This window comes from Benincasa hispida, chromosome 7, assembly GCF_009727055.1.
Source record: "Benincasa hispida cultivar B227 chromosome 7, ASM972705v1, whole genome shotgun sequence".
Lineage (NCBI taxonomy): Eukaryota > Viridiplantae > Streptophyta > Magnoliopsida > Cucurbitales > Cucurbitaceae > Benincasa > Benincasa hispida.
The window spans coordinates 20,191,299-20,198,141 of record NC_052355.1 but is presented as its reverse complement, the minus strand read 5'-3'; the positions used below and the strand labels follow the sequence as shown (position 1 = coordinate 20,198,141).

The following is a 6,843-nucleotide window of genomic DNA, read 5'->3' as shown; positions in this document are numbered from 1 at the left end:
TTGAAAATTTGGATTTTGAATATGTATCTTTATTACCTTAATCCAATCATTTATCTCTCTCTCTTACAAGTTAAAACTTACAATTCAAATTCGAGGCAAATTACATGCTTCTTACCTTCTTAAATCACAAGTTCTATGTCTAATTTTGCAATTGTCTATAAATGGTTCATTTTTTTGACTAAATATGTTATGAGCTTTCAATTTTGTGTGTAACATATATTTGATCTAAGTTTTTATAACCTGACAGGAGAAATAATGGATTTTAATTTTTTATTTAAAAAAATAGCAAAAGAACATTCCTTTTGTAAAAGTGAAAAAACGAATTAATAATAATAATAAATTCAAAATTGCAAAAGTTCAAGGTACACTCAAACAAGCAAATAAGATGTTATAACGTCTTATTAAGAAAGATTCTTAAATACACTTTTATTATAAACAACAAAAATTATCAACCTATGTCACATCCCCTCCCAAATTATCTTTTTAACCTAAGAGGAGATGTGAGACCGCAGATCCCTCTTATGACATCTTCTGTCAACTGAACCTGTAAAACATCATAACTGTCACAGAACTCAACATAACTTATTATCACATTACGATGGTGGGGATTAACGTCTTATAAAACATCCTGACTCTAACTCTGTAGAGACTATCCAATTATCGACCACTTTCATGTTAACACCTGACTGATGAACACTTTAAGACGGTGGCAGACCATACCTTCTTTGTCAAACAACTCGAAATCCTGAAATCCTGAAACTTTTTCTGCTACCTGGGGGGAGGGGGGAGGGGGGACAAAAACATGGGAAAGCGTGAGTTAAGGAGCCCAGTGAGTGGCATATTTAAGAACACAAGCTTTTACTATGGAAATCCATTTTTCAAGCAACTCTCTAAATCACTAGCATGTTCTTCCAGCTTAAACTTAAAAAACTCTTTGAAATGTATAGTAAATAAAAACATCGTACTCTCAAATAACTTAGTGAAAACCAAAGTCTACTTAAATCATAGACTTCCAGACTTATAACATAATATGCTAAACTGGAAGATTCATAATGCAAATATAAACTAAAAACATCCTCATAGTTTCAGGGTTTAAAACAGGCTTTTCACTAAGCTCGTCAAATAATAAAATAATAATAATAACTCTGAAAACCCTGAGAGCATTTTATGAAACCATCATATAAAATCTTTGTACCCCTTTTAAACCTTAGTTGGGTGGAGCCTCTTTTGCTCAATATCTCCAACGTCGAAAACCTTAGCTAAGGTGGAATTCTACATCACCAGAAGTGTCGATAATAATCTTCCATGCACGTAGAGATTTCCCTAGGTTACCTTCATCTCCTTCAGCATTAGAGTGAAATCAACCCTACATGCCTTCGTCTCTTTCGGTAATCGGGACCCTGATACCTTCACAACCTTCAATACCAGGTTTCATAACTAGGGTACCAAAACATAATTTCATAACCAAACTTTGCATAACAAATTAGCATTCCTCATAAAACATAGCATTTCAAATGGCTATCATCATAGAATTCATTATCATTAGGAATGCTTATATTTTTCAAATCATATTTAAACTTTGCATAACTATGGTTCATAAACTTTCCTTTGAAATCATTCATGTATTTAAATGTGTATTTGAAAACTTAGGAGCTTCTAGCTCAACTAAGAAATTTTTATACATAAACATACTTTAAAGATATTGAAGCACAAAGCTTATGAAAGGCTATCTCATTGTTTAGTATGCTCTGAGAACATCAAACTCATATAACTTCAAACCTTGTGTGGACATGATGTTTGACACTAAGCAATGCATTTAGGTAAAACATCTTCTAGCTTTGTTAAGAAATTCGTGCTTTAGCTTCCTTTTAAAACTTTGATACCTTAAATAAAACATGAGTTAATAGTCTCTATAAAACCCTTATGCATTCAACTCTAGTCTTTAAGAAAACTTAAACATGTTTTGAGTACTAACTCATCTAAAGTATGCTTTGATTTCATTCATCAAACATACTATACTTAGTCATTTTCAAACATGCTAAAATTTGAAAACCAGTAAAAGCATACACTTTGGAATACTTTGAGAGGTAGAAGCCACTCACACTTAGTTAGCTCCCTTCTTAACCTTTTAAGCCTTGAGCATCCCTTAGGCCAATACACACTTCTTCATTCTATAGCATAGTTGGTCGCATGGTCCATTCTTAGACGCATATGTTGGGTTTTATGTCCTGAAACTCGTGATAATAAATGTTATTAATTAACTGTTATCAATAAAGAGTTATGAATGTTAATTCAATAAATGTCATTGCTTGTATTGTAGTCTATTTTGTCTTAATAACCCTAAATCCAATAAACCAACATCCAAGCCTGTCTTATGAGTCTTGAACTATATGTGGAGACATATATGGATCAATGTTCAAGATACAACCTAAAAGGTCTATAGTATAGGGTTAAGGTTGGGTACCTTATCTTGGTAACACTACGGATATTGCCCACTTTGTATTTGATACAAATGTAATGATCCAACTTGTTCTTATAGGTGACATGCGAGTGGGGGTATCCTATGCAATAAGTTTGCATAAGACTGGACTGCAAAATAGTAACTATTAGATGTAGCACTGTTGACTAGCTAAGCTCCTATTTCATTAGGATGACCTAGGCGACTTAGTATTAATCCTAAGTATATTATGAACTCCTGTTCGCAAGGGATTGTCCTTTGATTTGTATGGGTAAGGGTGGCCAAATCACCGACCCAATATGTCTACCATTTTAGGGACAAAATCGAGTGAGGAGCTAGGAACATAATAATACAAGATAAAATTTACTCCTTCCCACTTTAAGGGTAAGTAGATGAATATTCCCTTAAGTAGTATCTCCGGGACTTAAACAAAGAGTTCTACCCTTTCATTGGCCTGAGAGAAGTTTCTGTTTATTGGTTGGACCATAAACAGATTGTTCATTAGAGAAGCACTAGTACTTAAGAAGTCAGAGGTAACCAAAGAGTAAAATGATAATTTGACCCAGTTGGAGTTATAAACACTCATGAAGGACTAACTTGCTGGTATTGGTCTATATCTGTGAACATATAAATATATATGTAGTGAGAAGAGTGCAGTTGTGGGTCTTTAGTGGAGTATACCCACAGTTAATTAATATTGATTAATTTGATTAATGAGTTTAGCCAATTAATCTCATATTGTTGGAGCTTCTGATCTGCAGGTCTATTAGGTCCTATCGTTAGCTCACTATAAGATACTTGAGAGGGATAATTTGAATTGTTCAAATTAATTTGAGGAAACTATATAATAATGTCATTAATATATAATTGATTATGGATATGATTGATAATGGGCAGAAATGCACGTTATTACAGCGCAAATTCATAAAACAATGCAGGATTGCAATGATAAAAATATACAATATTGTGTCTAAAAGCATTAAGTTCACAATATTGTGGTTGCATGCGTCCATCGCATTAAAATAGCTAACTTATGTATTTTTGAGCAAAAAATGCGTTGATGCAAGGCGAAAATGCGATCCACAGAAATTAACGTCCGAACGAATTAAGAGATTGTGTTGATGCAAGGCTATGCGATCAAATTGTGCTCACAAATATCTGCTCAAGAAGGTTGCCGACGTATCATGGTGGGCGCATCTGGGTGAAAAACGTAATAAATCACGATGAGACAGAAAGTTGATGATGGTCAATTCTGAATTAAGTTGACAAGCCGTTAACAAACTACTGTAGCAAATACACTCAACTTTTCGGTGACAAATATTCGACGCATCAGACAGAGAATTAATGCCATCCCATCAGTGCAATCATAAGAGAGAAGAAGTCTTTCACCCCAAAGCTCTATAAATACCAGAGGCCACCTTCAGTTCTAGGAGTTCGTCTAGTTAGATAATTTTTCCTTTAGATAGAAGTAGCCCTATTCATAGTTTTGTTTTGCTTAGAAGGCGGAAACAAGTGAAAGGAGATTATACCGAGAGATCGTTCCGGTGAACTTAGAAGAGTGCTGGAAGCGTTGAAACCAGAGAGAGGGCCGACTCTTGCGGAAGGAAGAACTTCTTTTGAGCAGAATAGAGATAACAATATAAAAGCATTGGGAAGCAAGGAATTGATACCATGCTCTCTACCCTTATTTCTATTATCATTTTGTACTCTGAACTTATTTATAGAAATGGAAATTACATCTTTATATCTGTTCACTCTCTAAACATTACGTATGAGTAGCTAAAATTTTCGAATGGGTTGAGAAACACTTAGCATAACTGGGGATCTTTATTCTATACGATTATCTTGTATTATGTATGCGTCATTTGTCCATTAGAGATACTCGGGAGGGTAGTCTAAGGATAGAATCTAGGCTTGGAAAAGTCAAGTTAGAATCTAGGCTCGGGAGAGCTAGATTAGAAACGCATAATCAAGAGATAGGAGCTTAGGAATAAGCGCTGTTTGCTATTAACGCATCGCATGCATCCTAGAGATAGGTTATGATTGTATGCGGTTATCTTGTCCTTGTGTGCATCTTGCATCATCGCATAAGCAAGAAGTAGAGACTTAGGAATAAGCTCTATAGACATTATCGCATTCATCACATGCATCCTAAAATTAGGAGCCACCGCGTTTGCATTGAAAAATGATTTGCTGTCACATGAGTGTAGCATGATCGCATAGTTTGATCGCGTTCTCGGGAAATGCTAGCTAAAGACCTTCTCAACCTATTCCGCTGTATACTCAGTGCATCTGTCGTATAATCATTCTTTTCTTAAATTCGCTGCATACCTTTTTATATTGTAAACAGTAAACCAACCAACTCTTTGATTTACTTGTTACCGCAAAGTGATCCCAAAATTATGCATATTTGTTCCTTAGTCCTTGAGTTCGATCCTGGGCTTACCAGGAAACTCAGTAGGATTTATACTTGGGTCTTGCTTAGAAAACTCATTTGCACAACGCATTTTCCACCAACGCAATCCTTCCATTATTTCATCGCATAAAATAATGTATCAAGTTTTTGGCGTCGTTTCTAGGGACTTTGGCAATATAATGTGCTAACGATAATTTTTCTGATTTCTTTGCAGCTTTCAATCTCTGGCAAATTACGACCCAGAGATTTAAAGAACGTTCCGACGAAGATTGAGAGAGGTCGCCAACAACAACAACAAGAGAAAGATAACATGGCAGAATAACTTGGAAATGGAGCACCAAATGAAAATGATGTCATGGCAAATCCCATCCTATTGGAAAACGACTGCAATAGGCCCATTTGGGACTATGCATCGCCCAACCTCTATGATTTCTCCCCAGTAATCATGAGGCCCGCTCTTGATGTATCAGATTCAAAATGAAGTCGGTGATGTTGTAGATGATCCAAACTGCCAGACAGTTTGGTGGAAGGCATGATGAGGACCCGCACCCCCACCTCCGGAGTTTCAAAGAGATTTGCAACACTTTTGTGTTCCCGAATATCTCCACTGAGGAGGTTCGACTAACATTGTTCCCATTTTCCTTATGTGATCAAGCAAGAAAATGGGCTTATTCTCTCGAACCGGGAGAGATAACTTCGTGGGAACAAGTCGTGGAAAAGTTCATGAAGAAATGCTTCCCTCCAATGAGAACGCAAGAAGGAAGAAGTTAATTACGAATTTTGAATAGGATATTGATGAATCGCTCAGCGATGCTTGGGCGAGGTTTAAGAGGTTGGTAAGAGATTGCCCGCATAACGGCTTACCAGACTGCTTGCAGATGGAGATTTTTTTTTATCATGGATTAAACCCTGCTTCGCAGACCGCTACCAATGCGACAGCCATTGAAGGTCTACTAGATAAAACTTATGATGAGGCCAAGAACATCCTTGATCGCATTTCTAAAAACCATGAAGATTGGAGAGAAGACGATCAAAGACTGAAAAGCAAGGATAGTGATGTGAATAATGGTGCCATCACATCCCTTCAGAGTCAAATGACTGTGATGATGAACTTGATACAGGGAATTGCAATCAACAACCCAACAACGTAAAGTGGGCAAGTGAACGCAATCAACCAGACGACCGCAAGGTGTGCTACTTGCGGTGAAGTACACGTAATGGAAGAATGCCCACAAAACCCACAGTCAATTTATGTTGTGAAGTATAATTCGTTTTCTAACACGTACAACCCTGGGTGGAGAAACCACCCCAATTTCACGTGAAAAAATCATCAGCAAAATTTCCAATCAGTGGTGCAGAAAGAAGGGCCACTCGGATTTTTCCAGCGAATCAACGGTCAAACGAGTAATCAAGCCAGCAGTTTGCAGGTGCAATCTTTCTCTTTGGAAAGTTTGTTGAAGCAATAAATTGAAAAGAACGAAACTGTGCTTCAAAACCAAGCGACGTCCATTTGTAATCTGGAAATTCAGATAGTCCAGATTGCGGGCGAACTCAAGAACAGACCATAAGGGGCCCTGCCAAGTTCAACCGAACTCTCATGCAACCCAGGGGGTATGGATAAAGAGCAATGTCAAGTCGTGACGTTGTGAAATGGAAAGACTGTGGCAAGGGAGAAGAAGGAGCCTAGCCGGACTGCTCCAATTACGCTGGAACCAGAGATTGCGGTGACTCGAAAAGAAACAGAAGAAAAAAAAGTGATGGACCCAGAGATTGTGTCCACCTCAGAGCTAAAAGAATAGAGGACCGTAAGAATACAACTGCCACCTTTCCCATAGAGACTCAGAAAGAAGAAAGATGATGAGGTATAGTACGAATGCTTCATGAATATGTTAAAACAGTTGCATATTAATATTCTGTTCACTGAAGCAATTGAGGAGATGCCCACATATGCTAAGTTTCTAAAGGATAT

General features: G+C 37.0%; 1 non-coding gene across 1 annotated transcript; it reads right to left on the bottom strand.

Moving 5' to 3' along the window:
* Positions 1 to 5,629: 5,629 nt before the first annotated feature.
* LOC120082269 lies at positions 5,630 to 5,736 on the bottom strand. Its single transcript, XR_005483105.1, has one exon. It is a non-coding gene; the product is annotated as a small nucleolar RNA R71 (small nucleolar RNA).
* Positions 5,737 to 6,843: the final 1,107 nt, after the last annotated feature.